The following is an 18,173-nucleotide window of genomic DNA, read 5'->3' as shown; positions in this document are numbered from 1 at the left end:
ATATAAAGCAGTTTTTCATGAACTATATCAATTAAACTATAAATCTCTGAGAGAAGAAAACATATAATAATTGATCTGATTCAAATGTTTTGTTCCATAAAAATTTATGTTGGGAAACTTAATCCCCAAAGTAAAAGTATTGAGAGATGGGGTATAATGAGTAGTGTTTAAAGTCCCAAAGGCTCATGATTGTATTAATGCCACTATAAAGTCTTAGAGAGGAGAATTCTCTTGCCCTTACTCTTTTGCCACATGAAAAATAGTATTCCTCTCTGGGGAATAAAGCATTGAAGGCACCTTCTTGGAAAACAGACTGGTTCCTAACCAGACACTAAACCTGCCAGTAACTTTGATTTTGAACATCAAAGTCTCCAGAATTATGAGAAATAAATGTCTATTCTTTTCTAACTTTCCAAACTTCTAGAATTCTGTAACAGCATCACAAAATTGACTGAAACAATGCCTTATCATTTCATCTTGAAAAGTTGCACATTCACCTTATAAGAACTGTTATGTTTGGGGGAGATCTTGCCTTTTGGTTTTATTTCCCCTATCGGTTTCTTCCCCCAGAAATTAAGTTTCCCTCACGAGAGAAGAACATCATATAATTCCTTACTCCTCCCCCTTCTCTCTAAAGGGCACAAAAGTCAAAAGTTTTCTTGATCAATCCCCTCCAGACACAGTGTTCCATCACCTGTTCCTTAAGACACCCTGCCAATCAGCACCCACCATGTCACCAAGCAACCCTTCTTAAGCTGAAGCTTGAAAGCTCACGTTCTCTGCTCTCTTCCTCTCCTTTTCTTCCCCTTTCGGGCAGCCCCCCCCCACCCCCATAAAATCTCTTGTTTGAATTTCCATCTCAGCTGAGTCACTTGTCTTTCAGGAACTTTTAAAATTTTGTTTCATAGAACATGCATCATTCATCAGAGAGGTAGATAGAGTCCTTTTATAAATTTCCAGAATATTTAAGAGCTACAATATTATTAAACTACTGGTTAATTAAACAATTATTAGAATTTTGTTCATTTATCAAAGGTTTTTACAAAGAAATATATCTATCCCATATTACATTAAACACATGTTATATAAAAGTAGCCCATTCTTCTTTCCTAAAAGAGGTTACTATAATTACTAATATTCTTGTTACTGAAAGCTTGGTCCTTGTCCCCATTGCCAAGTCAACAAATGAGGACATGGTTTTGAGAAAAAGAAAAAAAAAAAGTTTATTGTTTTTGCTAACAGAGGACTCCTGTACCAGAGGCTGTGATTCTGCCCATCAGGAAGAACAGAGTGTTTTTAAAGAAGTGCTCCTTCTGGGTAAGGAGTGTGTGATTAACCTGTTAATGGGAGTGAGCCATTCCTTAGAACTTCTGGTGTCATTCCTGAAACCTGGATTACTTGGTTCCTGTGGTAAGTGTGTGCTCAAAGACAGAAAATAGGACATAGGGTGGGAAAAAGGTGTTCCTGTTCACCCACCCCCCACTCCCAGGTTAATGAGGAGGAGAGGAAGTAGAAGTAAACATATTCATTTTAAAATAAGCCTCCGCTGAGTTGCACACCTATGATTCCAGTGTCTTGAGAGGCTGAGACAGGAGGATCACGAGTTCAAAGCCAGCCTCAGCAAAGGCCAGGTGCTAAGCAACTCAGTGAGACCCTGTCCCTAAATAAAATACAAAATAGGGTTAGGGATGTGGCTTAGTGGTCAAGTGGCCCTGAGTTAAATCCTTGGTACCCCAACCCCCCCCAAAAAAAAATAAATGGAATAAGCCTTAGTAGCACAGTAGCAAGGGCTATATTCAAAGAATGAGGTTGACCACTGTTACATTCTTATTTTGAATAAATAAACCTCTTAACTGACATTTTCTCAGAACTGAAGTTCAATAAGGGTCCATTATTATTATATTGAAGTTAATGTCAGGTCAGTGGTGGTGACTTAAATCAAAGCAGCCCACACTGGAAAGAAACATCAATCAGGCGCTGATGGAAATGCCTGTCAATCAGAGGGATCTCCTGATTAATGCTGTCAATCAGCAGGATGACCTGGCCAATCTTGGAGTTCAGCCAGCTCCCCTGACCAACACCAGTGGAACAAGGGATACTAAAAACACTTTTTCCTGTCCCAAGCCCTTCCCTTCCTGCTGTAAGCCCCATAAAAGTCCAGTCCACTCAAGCTCCCATGCGGTTTCCCCTCGGACCCTTCTCCTGTCCGCTCTGTTGGTCTGATCCAGTTTCGCCCAGGAGTTATATCTCAATAAAGCCCGGTTCAGTGGTTCTTTTAGATATGCCTCCTTTGGTCACTGCCCACCTTGCCTGATCTTACAGTTAATATGATTAATAAAAAAATGTAAAATTGAAATATATTCAAAATGTACCAACAAACTTCCATTTTTACTAATGTTATTACTAATGTTTCCATAGAACTGATTCTTCCACCAAAAGCAGCTAAAAAATGTGGAAAGAGTAAGGAATTACCTGGAATAACAAGAATGAAACAAAAGAGGCAAATACATGTTGAACATGCATTTTTGAATGAACAGATTTGTATGCAGTGAGTTCTCAATTTTATGACTTGCCAGAAACTTGCCAGCCACATTCCAGAGGGGCATCTGCAGTGTTTGTTAGACTGGCAAAAATATTCACTCATTCTTGTTTGAAAAGCCAGAACCCTAAATTCAGGGAAACTGGTAGATACATGAATAGATGATCTTAAAAAAGAGCTGAGTAAAGATAACAAATTTTATCTAACTACATTTGGCCAATCCTTAAATAATGAAGCATATGCTAAATAGACCTAGAAAAGCTCAGCTAAAAATAATTGAAGTGATACTGAAACAATTTTTCAAGAGTTTGTAATTAAGATGAAAAAAATAAATAAGTAAATAAAAATAAATAAAATTGAAGCTAGAATTAGATAGGCAGTCAGTATAGATAGGTAAATTGAGTCAGGTCAGATCAAGGAGGCCAATTTTGAGTCAGTCTGGGAAGTTGGGGACTGTCCCATAAAGGATTGAAATGGTAATCTCTTCAGAGCCCTTCCTCCACCCTTATCAAGAACTTGCAATTGTAATGCAAGATAATAATAATGATGATAATAATAATAACCTTACCTTAGATTAGGTAGAGGGAATTGAAAGGAGGGAAAGGCAGAGGATGTGGAGATAAGAAAAATAGTAGAATGAAGCAGACATTATTACTGTATGTATATATATGGCTGTATGAGCAATATGATTCTACAATATGTATACTCAGAAAAATGAGAAATTATATATCATTTATTTATGATACAGCAAAGTATATAAGTGCATTCTCCTGTCATGTATAACTAATTAAAACAAATAAAAAAAAATTAAAATCAAAAAAGAATCTGCCCTGCTCCAATCTATTGCCAAGGTAACCTGTTTAAGGAACTGCCCCTCCCTACAGGGAGCTGTAAGATTGTTAATGTGTCCTTGGCTATTCTATCCTGCCCCTCCCCCTTCAGCCCACCTGTTTCCCACCTTTTGGCCATCCCACTGAGCATTCCTGGGTCTAGTCACTTTTGCAGGAAGTAGAAAGATAAGGGGAAGAGGACGGGAGAACAATGGAAGCCTAGGAAATATAAAAAGGGCAGAGCCCCTTGCTTTGTGGGATACCAGGATACCAGCTATGGCCCCCTTCTCCCTCCCAGGAAAAGTCTATGTTATCCCTTTGTAAATAAATGCTTGCCTTGGCGTGCTTCTCTAATGTTATACTTCAACATGTGAGGAAGCAGGACTCGTCACCAATAACTGGCAGTATCAAAATGATAACTTCATTCACACTAAAAAGCAGCAAGAGAGAGATGACTATTTATATGTTAGGCTCTTCAATGAGATTAACAACATATTTCTTTTTAGAAACTTATACCGCTGACTATAAAGAAAATTATTTTTTCTTACTTCTGGTGGCTAAAAGTCTAAGATCAGGTACTGGCATGGTTGAGTTTTGTTTAGAGTCCTGTTTCAGACTGTACTTTTTTTTCTGTCTTTATTTTGGTAGAAAGAGGGATAGAAAACTCTTTGGAGTCCCTTTATGAGAGCACTATCACTTTCATGAGAACTCTATTTTCATAACCTAATTACCTCACAAAGTCTCCAAACTTTGAGTGTGAGGACTTCAACGTATACATTTTGTGGTAACACAAACCTTCAGTCTATTGCACACACACACACACACACACACACACACACACACACGGTCATTTCTCCAAACTTTATAAGTGCAAGTATAACTGAATAAAGATGTATTCCCAAGTTAAAAAAAAAAATGGAATCCAGAAGCAACATTCCTATTTGGAACACAGCTCCAGACCTTTCTTTCATGTTAAACATTCAGTTAGAAACACTCATTGCTCCTTATTGCAAATGAGACTTGATTTTATATTGTGAACTTCAACATTGGCAATGGTTTAGTAAGTTGTGAGAATGGTAATTATGGCCCAAAGTCTTTATCTTAGATAAGATTCTTTTTCTCATATATCTAGTGCATTAGATATGTATATCCATTTGTCAAGTAAAGGATTTTCCCCATTTCCTCTTCTTTATTTGACATCTAAGAGGTTCACTCTGAAAATTACATTTATTTCAAAGTGGTACAAAATATTAAAATTGTACACATTAATAGTATACAATGATATATTGATACATGTACACATTGTGCAATATTTAATTCACATTCTTTTTGAATGATACCAGGGATTGAACTCAGGGGCACTTAACCACTGAGCCACATCCCCAGCCCTATTATGTATTTTATTTAAAGACAGGGTTTCACTGAGGTGCTTAACACCTTGCTGTTGCTGAGGCTAGCTTTCAACTCTTTTATTTCTCCTGCCTAAGCTTCCCCAGAGCCCCTGAGATTATAGTCATGTGTCACAATGCCCAGCTTTTAATTCATTTAAACAAATCTATCTCCTCAAACATTTATCATTTCTTCACAGAAAAAGCTTCAATTTTTTTTCTTCCAACTTTTTGAAATGTATAGTAAATGTCTGCAATCTATACTCATTCTATTGTGCAATAGCACACAAGAACAACTTCTTCCCATTTACCTGCAAATTAGTACCCACTAATGAATTACAATATGTGAAATTTTAAAGCAAATTAAACATAAATAAAGCTGAATGTAAAGAAAGAAGGAAAGACATATACCTAATTTAAACCTGAGTTTTCACTGTATTTGGCATATAACAAAAAATCCACAAATATTAGCTAAATGATGAAACAATGGCCTTGAGTTGCATTATTGCCTATTTGTATAAACCATGTATACTTCATTACTATTAATATGAATTGTTTAGTCTGTCTGAGATCATGCCTATAAGTTTTTATTTCCTGTAATGAAAAATATATAAAATGTTATTTAATTTAAATAACATATTCTTGTAATTTGTCTTTTTACCTTTTGAATATTTAAAAATCCATGGCTCATTAATCTGTAAATAGTGAAAAACAACATTCACTGCCATAGTTGCAGCAACAATGCTATGTAGAATAATAACCATACAGAATTTTTATTTTTCTGCTCTTTTTTAGTTTTTTTTTTTTAAATTTGTTCTAATTATTTATACATGATAGTAAAATGCATTTTGACACATTGTACATAAATGGAGCACAACTTCTCCTCCCTCTGGCTGATCATGGTGCAGAGTTACAGTGGTAGTTTAATCATTCATGTATCTGTGTTAATAATGTCCATATCATTCCACTGTACTTCCCATCCCAACACCTTTTTCCCTTTCCTCACTCCCCTCTGCAAAATCCCAAGTTCTTTCATTCATCCCTAACCTTCCACTCCCATTAAGGATTAGCTTGTCAGAGAAAAACATTTGGCTTGGTTTGGTTTATTTCACTTAGCATGATATTCTCCAGCTGCATTCATTTACCTGCAAATGCCACGATTTTATTCTTCTTTAAAGCTGAGTAATATTACATTGTGTATATGTATCACATTTTCTTCATCCATTCATCTGTTCAAGGGCATCTAGTTTGGTCTCAGAGTTTAGCTATTGTGAATTGCTCTGCTATAAATACTGATATGGCTACATTACTGTAGTATGTTGATTTCAAATCCTTTGGTTATAAATCGAAGAGTGGAATAACTGTGTCAAATGTGGTTCCATTCCAAATTTTCTAATGAATCTCCATATTGCTTTCCAGACTGTTTGCACCAATTTGCAGTCCCACTAGCAATGTATGAATATACTTTTTTCCCCATACCCTCACCAACACTTATTCTTGCTTGTATTCTTGATAATTGCCATTCTGACTTGAGTGAAATGAAATCTTAAGAGTAGTTTTAATTTGCAATCCTCTAATTTCTAGAGATTATGAACATTTTTTTCATGTTTGTTGATCAATTGTATTTCTTCTGTGAAGTGTCTGTTCAGTTCCTTAGCCAATTTATTGATTGTGTTATTTGCTTTCCTTGTGTTAATTTTTGAGTTCTTTGGATTAGTACTCTATCTTAGGTGTAAGTGGTAAAATATTTTCTCCCATTTTGTAGGTTCTTTCTTCACTTTATTGTTTCTTTTGCTGAGAAGAAGCTTTTTAATTTGAATCCACTCTATTATTTTTTGATTTTACTTCTTGTGCTATAGGAGTCTAGTTAAGGAACTCCATTCCTAAGCTGACACAGTAGAGATTTGGTTCTACTTATTCTTCTATTAGCTACAGGTTCTCATGCCTAAGTCTTTGATCCACTTTGAGTTGATTTTTGTGCATGTTGAGAAATAGAGGTTTAAATTTGTTTTGCTACATATGGATTTCCAGTTTTTTCAGAACCATTTGTTGAAGAGGTTATCTATTCTCCAATGTATGTTTTTGGCACCTATGTGTGGGTTTGTCTCTGTATGTTCTATTCTGTACCATTGGTCTATATGTCAATTTTGGTGCCAGTACCATGCCATTTTTGTTACTATTGTTTTGTAGTATAGTTTAAGATATGTAAACTTACTGCAGATACATATCAAGTAACATTAAAATGAGAATGACTAACATACAGCATAAGGATAGAATTTTAAAGGCTGCAAGAGAAAAAAAAATTACATATAGGGAGTAATCAATTCAGCTCTCAGCTGATTTCTCAACCCAGACTGTCAATGCCAGGAGGTCCTAGAATAACATATATCAAGCTCTGAAAGATGGATGCCAGGTGAGAATGTTACATCCAACAAAACTAAGCTTCAGATTCGAAGATGAAATAAGGACCTTCCATAGAATATGAAAGTTAAAAGAATTCACAATTAGAAAGTCTGCTTATTTCTTATTCCCTCATCTGTATATTTCTTGATTCATTCAAGACTTATTCTTTTGTACAATTATAGTGAATCAAAAATAATGATTGAAAGGAAACACAAACCAAAGTGTAACAAAATTTCAGTTCTTCAAGTGCCTTTAAGGAGAGGAAAAAGAGAAAGTGCTTGGATATATTGATAAAGGAAAAAAAAAAACTTAACATAAAGAAGAAGACCATCACAGAGCAAGGTAGAAGGGACTCTGTGGATAAACTATCATTGAACATGCAGGCACTTTTCCATGGTCTGACTATGTAAGCTCTCCCCAAACTCATGTTGAAATGCTAATCCACAAGGCAAAAATATTCAGAAATGAGGTCTTTGCAAATTTATTGGCTATGATTAGTGGATCCTTCATCAATAGATTTATGGCCTTATAAAAGAGATCCAAGTGAGCCCCCTGAATTCCACCTCCATGTGTAAACACACTGACAAGGCACAATTTGTAAAGAGTTATGCCTTTACCAGATGCCAAGACATCTGGGGCCTTGATCTTGTATACCCATGCCTCCATAATTATAGGAAATACATTTTAATAATCTTTGTAGTTTATGTTACTTTATTCTAGTAGACTGCATAGGTTAAAATACTCCCATTGCTTTTACCTGAGGGCAGCTTGTCTTTTAACAGTGGAAGACATGCATATGCATATTTTTCTCTGACCAAAATCAATAGAAGACAGTAACTTTAGACACTCTGTGTGGAGTGGTAGTCTGAGAAAAAAAAAAATCTCATCACCTCACCTGGGAGGGCTAATTGCTCATGAACATGGATATTGTAGGTCATCAGCAACAGTTTTATTCTTAGAGGAAAAACAGAGGAGGCTCTCCAGTCTAAACAGATCCACTTAATGTGATTCCCTAGAAAAATGGGAATCGTGCCTCAATAGGCAGGATAAAATGCTCTGCTTGACATCCAGATGCCTCATTACAAGGAATTGACTAGTCATCTTGTGACTTTATCAGGAGAAAAAAAAAACCTCTTTTCCATTATATCCATATGCTACTCAGAAGTTTCTTGGCTGCCTAAAATTATTTTTGAACATTTAAGCTTCTACAGCAGTAATTTGGCAGGGTTGGCACTCCAGCTAAGTAAGTCATTGCTCAAAAAGAGCAATCCGTCTTTGTTGGGGTGTGCATCATTTTTGTCTGTTTGCCCCTGTTGTTTCTCTGCTTTCCACATCTATGCCTCAGTGAATTCAGCTGTGTGTTGGTGCATCCTGATAGTATTTCTTTTGCCTTCATTTAAAATGAAAAACACCAGCTGTTCAGATGTCTTGCTTTACATCTGTCTTCTCAGCCAGCTCTGCTTTCTAAATTCACAATTCTATCAACATCATTACTAGTCTTTTCAATTACACTGGGTCACAATTTTAGCATTGCTTTGACTTCTATTACAACTTCATCACCCATCAATTAAATTTTTATCAATTTTTCTCTGTTAATAATTCTCAAGTTCATCTTGTCTATATATTTGTCCTGCCATAACAAGATTCTTCTGTCTCTCGTTCCTTTGCATTTGTCAGATTGGAAACTTCTATATGGTTTCCAGATTAATACACTCAAACATCTCTTTCAGTACTTTCTTTGGTCAAAACATTTTGCGACAACTAGTGTATTGAATCCAAATGGCTCAATTTAGCACCTAAGGCTTCAAATAACCTTAATTTATCTCTTTATTCCTCTCCCAGAGTTCTCAATACACATACTTACTTGTGTATCCAAATTTATAGCTGTTTCTTGATTCAGTGAAGCTTGTCCAAAAGAGATACATAATTTTACCACATGCACTTTTAATTCATACACCTGTGTTTTTAACAGAGATGTACAGTGGATTCTTATTATTTGCAGTAATAATAAAATTTAGGTTCTAAAACATAGCTGTGAATACAACTACAGTATACTCAAATGTTGCTTTTGGGGGAAATTATATGCCTACAGTCTTATTTATCTATTCTGTCTGCCTATATCTATGTCTGTATCTATGGCTACACATAGATCATATATAGATCATTATCTTCAATCTTAAAAACAACTCAAGGTGGAATATTCTGTTTGGCTTATTTTATAACCGAAAAAAAAAAATGTGTATTGCCTGTGGCCAAACCACCACAGGTACAAATTTGATACTCAAGCTGGCTCCAGAGCCGGAGGTTTCACTTCTCTGTCCTATGTCTTCCCTGTTAGGTGTGATTTAAGAAAGCAGGCGATTCTGTGTTTGACCTCAGCTAAGAGAATGTATCCAGGGCCACTCAAATTTTTTTGCTGGTGTGCATATGTCTATAAATGACCATGGAAGCATCACATGTATTTATTTGGGGGATTATAAATAAATTTTACAGAGTAAGTAATAATAAGTATTTACCGAATATATCTTTTATGTGGGTTCTTTATTTCTGTATCTGAAATAAAAACTTTGCCTTTCCAATAATTTTATTATGTTTCATTTAGAAGTTTTAAATAAGAACTGTGGAGCTCCCCCGGAGACACAGTCCCGCCGGCCGCCATCGAACTGCAGCTGCTCACACATTGCAGCAAGCATAGGAAAGGACGCTGCCTGGATGAGCCCTGCCTGCCCGGCCCTGTGAACCAAATGACCACTCCACCCCCCCACCCCGCACTCGTGTGGACAGCTCCCACTGGCCATCGGCCAGCTCTGCGAAAAGGCCCCGCCCGCCCAGTTCCTCGAACAGCCCTGCCCGCACGGGGGAATCAGGAGTGGCGCAGGACCCGCGGCGCGGAAATCCTGGCTACCGCTACCACCAGTGCTGACAACTGAGGTCTCTTGCACCAGCTTCCAGGGACGTGGCTACCAGAGGGCAAGCAAATTCGCTGGGGGTTCTCAGCCTCAAGCTCTACAAACTTAGGGTTCAAGGGAATGGCAGACAGGGAGAATGTGCCCAGGCGTTCATGAAAACAGGGCTCACAGGAGCAGCAGACTTGACATGTAGCCAATATTGTGGTGAGCGTCACCGGTGCAATCAGGATTGGAGACCCGCTCAGTCCGGGAGGAAGAGCTGCTGCACAGTGACTGGCTCCCACCTACTGAGAGGAGAAGCTTGGCCCGGTGGGCACAGCTCCACCTACTGGAAGAATAGTGAATCGAACTCTAAGACTGCATTTACAAATTTTTGTTGTTGTTGTTGTTGTTGTTTTGTTTTTTGTTTTGTTTTGTTTTTGTTGTTGTTTTCTTAAAAAACTTTTTTTAATTCATTTTATTTTATTTTATTTTTTAATACTAATTTTCATTTTTATTATTGCTATTATGATTTCTTTTTAATTCTTTTTAATTTTCTGTTTCTTTTCTCTCTTTCTTCTTTTCTTCTGTCTTTTCATTTCTTTTCAATTCTCGTATTCCCCATTCCCTTGAATTCTACCTGCTCACTCTCATTCTCTTTGGTGACTTCTTCCCTTCCCCTATAATACCTTTCCTCCCAAGCATCAAATAAATTTATAGGAGTAAACAGTAACCCAGCAGTCAAACAGAACAAGAAGCAATATGAGCAACATGATAAAAGCAAGGAAGAAAAAGTGTACAAACAATGCAGGACAGTGTAAATATTCAGGAGGATATAGATTCATCAGAAAAATGGTCATATAAAGAACTCAAGGAATACCTTAGACAGATGGAATGGAACCTTAAAGAGGATACAGGACAGCAAATTCAAGCAGCAAAAGAACACATTGAGAATGAACTACAAAAACAGATAAAAGAAGAAGTTAAGCATCTTTATCAGGAAATAGAGATTATTAAAAAGAATCAAACAATAATCCTAGAAATGAAGGAAATCATAAACCAAATTAAAAACTCAAACGAGAGCATCACTAATAGAGTGGAGCAAGTAGAAGCCAGAACGTCAGATAATGAAGACAAAATATATCATCTTGAAAAGAGTCTAGCTAACTCTGATAGGCTGGTTAAAAATCACGAGAGAAACATCCAAGAGATATGTGATAACATTAAAAAACCAAACTTAAGAGTCATCAGGATAGAAGAAGATACAGCGATTCAAACCAAGGGAGTGAGTACCCTGCTACATGAAATAATTATAGAAAACTCTCCAGAAATAAAAAAGGAAACAGATATACAAATTGTAGATGCATACAGGACACCGAGCATACAAAATCAAAGTAGACCAACACCAAGACACATTGTTATGAAGATATCCAATATACAGAACAAAGAGAAAATATTAAAAGCTACAAGAGAAAGGAGGCAGATTACATTCAGGGGTAAACCAATAAGGTTAACAACGGATTTTTCATCGCAGACGCTGAAAGAGAGAAGATCCTGGAACAACGTATTTCAACCACTGAAAGACAATGGATGCCAACCAAGAATTCTGTATCCAGCAAAATTAAGTTTCAGGTACCACAACGAAATAAAAATCTTTCATGATAAACAAAAGCTAAAAGAATTTGCAGCCAGAAAACCAGCATTGCAAAGCATCTTGAGCAAAACACTACATGAGGAAGAAATGAAAAACAATAACCAAAGCCAACAGTGGGAAGTACCTCAGTAAAGACAGACGGAGGGGGGAAAGCTAATCATGGAGAAACAAACTAAATTAAAAAAAAAAAGGGAGACAAATAATCAAACATGGCTGGAAGTACAAACCATACAGCAATAGTAACTCTAAACGTTAATGGTTTAAACTCTCCAATAAAGCGACATAGACTGGTAACATGGATTAAAAAAAAACAAATCCAACAATATGCTGCCTCCAGGAGACACATCTGCCTGGAAAAGACATACACAGGCTGGAGGTGAAAGGGTGGGAAAAAATATACCACGCACACGGTCCTCGCAAGCAAGCAGGGGTGGCCATCCTCATATCGAATAAAATCAACTTCAAGACTAAGTTAATCCAAAGGGATAAGGAAGGACATTATACTATGTTAAAAGGAACCATTCACCAACAAGATATAACAATTATCAATATTTATGCACCAAATAATGGTGCTGTGAAGTTCATAAAACAAATTCTCCTCAAGTTCAAGAATCAAATAGAGCACAACACAATAATTATGGGTGACTTCAACACACCTTTCTCACCATTGGACAGATCCTCCAAACAAAAGTTGAATAAAGAAACTATAGATCTCAATATCACAATCAATAACCTAGACTTAACTGACATATATAGAATATATCAACCATCATCAAGTGGATATACTTTTTTTTCAGCAGCACATGGATCCTTCTTAAAAATAGACCATATATTATGCTATAGGGCAACCCTCAGTAAATATAAAGGGGTGGAGATAATACCATGCAGTTTATCTGATCATAATGGAATGAAACTGGAAATCAATGATATAAGAAGGATGGGAAAATCCTATATCACATGAAAAATGAACAATATGTTACTAAATGATCAAGAGGTTACAGAAGACATAAAGGAGGAAATCAAATAATTCTTAGAGATAAATGAAAATACAGACACAACTTATCGGAATCTATGGGACACAATGAAGCAGTTTTAAGAGGGCAATTCATCGTCTGGAGGTCATTCCTCAAAAAAAAAGAAAAACCAACAAAAAAATGAGCTCACACTTCATCTCAAAGCCCTAGAAAAGGAAGAACAAAACAACAGCAAATGCAGCAGAAGGCAAGAAATAATTAAAATCAGAGCGTAAATCAACGAAATTGAAACAAAAGAAACCATTGAAAAAATTAACAAAACTAAAAGTTGGTTCTTCGAAAAAATAAATAAGATTGACAGACCCTTAGCCATGCAAACGAAGAGAAGAAGAGAGAGAACTCAAATTACTAACATATGGGATGAAAATGGCAATATCACAACAGATGCTACAGAAATACAGAAGACAATTAGAAATTATTTTGAAAACCTATACTCCAATAAAATAGAAGATAGTGAAGACATCGATAAATTTCTTAAGACATATGATTTGCCCAGACTGAGTCAGGAGGATACACACAATTTGAACAGACCAATATCAATGGATGAAATTGAAGAAGCAATCAAGAGACTACCCACCAAGAAAAGCCCGGGACGGGATGGGTATACAGCGGAGTTTTACAAAAGCTTTAAAGAAGAATTAATACCAATATTTTTCAAGTTATTTCAGGAAATAGAAAAAGAGGGAGCTCTTCCAAATTCATTCTATGAAGCCAATATCACGTTGATTCCAAAACCAGACAAAGACACCTCAAAGAAAGAAAACTACAGACCAATATCCCTGATGAACCTAGATGCAAAAATCCTCAATAAAATTCTGGCGAATCGGATACAAAGGCACATCAAAAAGATTGTGCACCATGATCAAGTAGGATTCATCCCTGGGATGCAAGGATGGTTCAATATACGGAAATCAATAAATGTTATTCACCACATCAATAGACTTAAAGATAAGAACCATATGATCATCTCGATAGACACAGAAAAAGCATTTGACAAAGTACAGCATCCCTTTATGTTCAAAACATTAGAAAAACTAGGGATAACAGGAAATTACCTTGCCATCGTAAAAGCTATCTATGCTAAGCCTCAGGCTATCATCATTCTGAATGGAGAAAAATTGAAGGCATTCCCTCTAAAATCTGGAACAAGACAGGGATGCCCTCTATCACCACTTCTATTCAATATAGTTCTCGAAACACTGGCCAGAGCAATTAGACAGACGAAAGAAATTAAAGGCATAAAAATTGGAAAAGAAGAACTTAAACTATCACTATTTGCGGATGACATGATTCTATACCTAGAAGACTCAAAAGAGTCTACAAAAAAACTACTAGAACTAATAAATGAATTCGGCAAAGTGGCAGGATATAAAATCAAAACGCATAAATCAAAGGCATTCCTGTACATCAGCGACAAAACTTCTGAAACAGAAATGAGGAAAAACACTCCATTCACAATATCCCCCCCCCAAAATAAAATACTTGGGAATCAACCTAACAAAAGAGGTGAAAGATTTATACAATGAAAACTACAGAACCCTAAACAGAGAAGTAGAAGAAGATCTTAGAAGATGGAAAAATATACCCTGTTCATGGATAGGCAGAACTAACATCATCAAAATGGCGATATTACCAAAAGTCCTCTATAGGTTTAATGCAATGCCAATCAAAATCCCAAAGGCATTACTTGTAGAAATAGATAAAGCAATCATGAAATTCATATGGAAAAACAAAAGACCCAGAATAGCAAAAGCAATTCTAAGCAGGAAGTGTGAATCAGGCGGTATAGTGATACCAGATTTCAAACTATATTACAGAGCAATAGTAACAAAAACAGCATGGTACTGGTACCAAAACAGGCGGGTGGACCAATGGTACAGAATAGAGGACACAGAGACCAATCCACAAAGTTACAACTATCTTATATTTGATAAAGGGGCTAAAAGCATGCAATGGAGGAAGGATAGCATCTTCAACAAATGGTGTTGGGAAAACTGGAAATCCATATGCAACAAAATGAAACTGAACCCCCTCCTCTCACCATGCACAAAAGTTAACTCAAAATGATCAAGGACCTTGATATCAAATCAGAGACTCTGCGTCTGATAGAAGAAAAAGTTGGCTCCGATCTACATATAGTGGGGTTGGGCTCCAAATTCCTTAATAGGACACCCATAGCACAAGAGTTAATAGCAAGAATCAACAAATGGGACTTACTTAAACCAAAAAGTTTTTTCACAGCAAGAGAAACAATAAGAGAAGTAAATAGGGTGCCTACACCATGGGAACAAATATTTACTCCTCACACTTCAGATAGAGCCCTAATATCCAGAATATACAAAGAACTCAAAAAATTAGACAATAAGATAACAAATAGCCCAATCAACAAATGGGCCAAGGACCTGAACAGAAACTTCTCAGAGGAGGACATACAATCAATCAACAAGTACATGAAAAAATGCTCACCATCTCTAGCAGTCAGAGAAACGCAAATCAAAACCACCCTAAGATACCATCTCACTCCAGTAAGATTGGCGGCCATTATGAAGTCAAACAACAACAAGTGCTGGTGAGGATGTGGGGAAAAGGGTACTCTTGTACATTGCTGGTGGGACTACAAATTGGTTTGGCCAATTTGGAAAGCAGTATGGAGATTCCTGGGAAAGCTGGGAATGGAACCACCATTTGATCCAGCTATTGCCCTTCTCGGACTATTCCCTGAAGACCTTAAAAGAGCGTACTACAGGGATACTGCCACATCGATGTTCATAGCAGCACAATTCACAATAGCTAGACTGTGGAACCAACCCAGATGCCCTTCAATGGATGAATGGATTAAAAAAATGTGGCATCTATACACCATGGAGTATTACGCAGCACTAAAAAATGACAAAATAATGGAATTTGCAGGTAAATGGATGGCACTAAAGCAGATTATGCTTAGTGAAGCTAGCCAATCCCTAAGAAACAAATACCAAATGTCTTCTTTGATAAAATGAGAGCAACTAAGAATAGAGCAGGGAGGAAGAGCAGGAAGAAAAGATTAACATTAAACAGAGACATGAGGTGGGAGGGAAAGGGAGAGAAAGGGGGAATTGCATGGAAATGGAGGGAGACCCTCATTGTTATACTAAATTACGTATAAGAGGTTGTGAATGGAATGGGAAAATAAACAAGGTGAGAAATGAATTACAGTAGATGGGGTAGAGAGAGAAGATGGGAGGGGAGGGGAGGGGGGACAGTTACTAGTATGGCATTATGTAAAAATGTGGATGTGTAACTGATGTGATTCTGCAATCTGTATCTGGGGTAAAAATGGGAGTTCATAAATCACTTGAAGCTAATGTATGCTAATGTATGAATATGATATGTCAAGAGATTTGTAAGGTTTTGAACAACCAATTAAAAAAAAAAGAAAAAAAAAAGAAAAGAAATTTTAGTATGAAAAAAAAAAAGAAAGAGGAGTTAGATAAGAAAGATCGTGACATGATTTGAGATCCTAGGTGGCAGTCATGCCTGAAGCTTCCTCCCTTTGAACCTTTTATTTATATGAATTGATACTTTTTTAAAAAAAGTTGGCTCACCTGTTATATATATTTGAAAGTATCCTGATAAAAGTTTGCTGATGTACAGGCTGCAGCTTTATAGGAATGGTGCATGTACTCACAGAGAGGCATATTATGAAAAGTGTACCTGCCTGTTTGGCTAGGGACATGGTCAGACTACCAAGTTTGGACTACATTGCAGTCCTCCACTTGCCCCATCTACCGAGTTTCCTTCTATAGTGAAAAACCTGCATAACCATACTTGGAGCTCCCATGACTGAGAGAGGCTTTAAAAAAAAAAAAAAAGAACTGTGCCATGTATTTGTCTCTGTGTATAAGTACACAATAAATATATCGATTCAATGTTTAAATTTCACATAATTTTACATGTCGTCTTGCAGTTGGTTGTATAAGCCTTCGCACAATAGCCGTTCACCTGACCTCAAGATAAAATGTAAGTGTAAATGTATGTATAAAAACTAAATATTTATCTTTAGGCCTCAGAACATGATATTTAGGATGGTTGTTTTACACAATTTTTAAAAAGCCTTTGTACAAGACTTTTGTAACATGTGTGTTGGTAATCCTAATAACTTATAATATTTACTAAATATCTACCATATGACCAGACATTATGTTGACTGTTTTTTAACTCTTATGTAGAAATATTCTAGTTCTGTTTGCTATTTGTGCTTATTAATTATTATTAATTATGTAATGGGTTTAATTGAGTCACATCTGTAACCACATATGATGTGGTCATTTACATTAATTTTTTATCCATGCTGACCCTTCTTTCCTCCACCCCCAAACTCCCATCTTCCTCTTTACTAATAGTTTCTAATAGTTTCTTTATTAACACTCACGCTACCTTTTTCTTCTTCTTTTTTCATATATATTCACATAAGAGAGAAAATATGTGATCATTGTTTTCTGAGTCTGGTTGATTTTACTTACCATATTGATCTCTAGTTCTATCTATTTTCCTGAAAATGACATGACTTTGTCCTTCTTTATGGCTGAATATTACTCTTATTTGCACATACCACATTTCTTTGTCCTTTAATCTCTTGATAGGCACTGTACAATTATCTCTATAATGGGTAGACTTGAACTTTTCCAGATTTACAAAAAAAGGAGTGACATAGCTGGATTATATGGTAGCACTTGTTTTATATTTTGGGGGGAAAATTCATATACTGATTTCCATAATGGTTATGGTAATTTACAATATCATTAACAATTTCTAAATATTCCTTTATTACCCCATCTTTGTCAGCATTGATCCTTACTTGTATTCTTGATGATTGGCATTCTAGCTGGAGTAAGATGGAATTTCAATGTTGTTTTGATTTGTATAGCCCTGATGGTTAAAGATGCTGAACTTTTTTCCCTTAACAATTTTATTTTGAGAAGTTCCTATTTCATTTATTTGCCCATTATTGATTGGATTATTTGTTTATTATTTGTTCTTTATTGTTATTGTTTTTATATGTGCTATATATTAATACTCTATCCAAAGATTAACTGGTAAAAATTTTGTCCCTTCAGTTTCTCAATTGTTTCCTTTGCTGTTCAAAAGAAAAAGAGAAAGAGAGGGAAAGAGAGAAAAAGAGAAGGATGACTGAAAGCAAAAGAGTGGAGAGAGACAAGATATCAGATAAATGAAAGCTAAAAAAAAAGTTGTTTTTTTTTTTAACGGTAGTTCTATTTTCATTTATTTTATTTTTTTTAAATGTGACAGTGGAATATATTACAATTCTTATTACACTTATAGAGTACAATTTTTCATATCTTTGTATATAAACTATGTTCATGCCAATTCATGCCTTTATACATGTACTTTTTATGCATTACAATTCTTATTATACATATATATACCACAATTTTTC

This window comes from Callospermophilus lateralis, chromosome 8, assembly GCF_048772815.1.
Source record: "Callospermophilus lateralis isolate mCalLat2 chromosome 8, mCalLat2.hap1, whole genome shotgun sequence".
In the NCBI taxonomy this organism is placed as follows: domain Eukaryota; kingdom Metazoa; phylum Chordata; class Mammalia; order Rodentia; family Sciuridae; genus Callospermophilus; species Callospermophilus lateralis.
Note: the sequence above shows the minus strand (reverse complement) of the source record.